Source organism: Juglans regia, chromosome 11 (assembly GCF_001411555.2).
Source record: "Juglans regia cultivar Chandler chromosome 11, Walnut 2.0, whole genome shotgun sequence".
In the NCBI taxonomy this organism is placed as follows: Eukaryota; Viridiplantae; Streptophyta; class Magnoliopsida; order Fagales; family Juglandaceae; genus Juglans; species Juglans regia.
In genome coordinates, this window is record NC_049911.1 from 19,330,871 (window position 1) to 19,332,413 (window position 1,543).

General features: G+C 38.7%; 1 non-coding gene across 1 annotated transcript; it reads left to right on the top strand.

The window, feature by feature from the left end:
* The first annotated feature begins 898 nt into the window (after nucleotides 1–898).
* Nucleotides 899–1,006, top strand: LOC118343907. The gene has a single exon (XR_004797694.1). It is a non-coding gene; the product is annotated as a small nucleolar RNA R71 (small nucleolar RNA).
* Nucleotides 1,007–1,543: the final 537 nt, after the last annotated feature.

Below are 1,543 nucleotides of genomic sequence, written 5' to 3' on the forward strand. Positions count from 1 at the left end.
CGGTGATAGCCTTTACTTGCTTCAGGGCGGTGTCCTCTCGCATTTCTGACACTTGATGAATTTGGCCTTGAGGATCGGGGTTATGGTTGTGCAGGGAACTTCCATTTCTCTAGAATGCTCAAGGTTGAAGTGATTCTTAACAAGGATCCTCTGAGGTCATTGAGTGTTTGGGAATTTTGTTTATTTATTGCTGCTTGCCCTTGCATAAATTGCTGCAGATTGGATACCATCTGGTGAACAGTCTCTTCCAGGTTTCTCCTCTGATTCACAGCTGCAAGTGCTTGGTATTGGAGTGATCCTTGCATAACTGGATGCACATGTGTTGCTTACTAGTGAGGAACAGGTGGATGAGCTGAGGACTGAGCTGTCTGTTCATTCCTCTAGCTGAAATTAGGATGGCTCCTCCAAGTGGGATTGTATGTACTCGAGAAGGGACCTGCAAAAGGTTTTGAAATCAAATTAACAGAATTGGATTGATCTAAAAGAACTTCCTTAAAAGTTGGGATTGTAGGACAATCACCAGTGGTATGCCCTATTTCTTCACAGATAATGCATTTTTCTGGAATTTTCTGAACAACTTGGACTTCTTTAGATTTATTAACATCTATGGTTTCTAACTTTTTGGAAATCAAAGATAATCTAGCATACAAATCATCCACCTCTTTCAAGTTGTATTTACCTCCTGCAGTGATAGTTTTTATAGGTTCAGTCCTATCATATATATCTGAAGTGTCCCATGATTGAGCATTTTTAGATAAGTAGTCAAAATACTCAAATGCCTCCTCGGGTTCTTTATTGAAGAACTCCCCATTACATATTGTTTTCACAAACTACCACATCTTGGGTTGCAAACCCTCATAAGAAAGAAAAAAAAAAACTAATTATTCTCTAGTTTTCATACCCATGGTGAGGGCATTCATTAAGCAAATCCTTGAATCTCTCCCAACACTGATAAAAAGTCTCAGTGTCTTTTTGGGCAAAATTCATAATTTATCTTTTTAATGCATTAGATCTATGCATGGGGAAAATTTTTATTAGGAACTCAGCTTGCATTTCCTGCCATGTCCCTATTGACTTAGGTCCAAATGAATTTAACCAAGTTTTAGCCTTTTCTTTTAAAGAAAATGGGAACAGTTTAAGCCTTATCACTTCCTCTGTACAAGTTCTGTCCATGAATGTAGATCAGACCTCCTCAAATTCTTTAATATGCAGTTATGGGTTCTCAGACTCCATCCCTTGGAAATTAGGTATAAGAGGGATCATGCCAGGTTTAAAATTGAAGTTGTTTGCATTCAGGGGTTGTATAATGCATGAGGGTGAACTAGTCCTAAAAGGTTGCAAATAATCTTTGAGAGTCCTGTTATGATTCCCCACTCTCCTCTCATCTTGTTCTTCCTCAGCCATGGTACTAAGAGACTCTCAGAGGATGACTCAAATGAAAGTGATTCATAGTCTGAGTATATCACAGACTCTGTTCTGACCAAGTGAGATATGTGGTCTCGATTCTAAATAGACATGCAAATGCTCAACCAAAACACAAGAC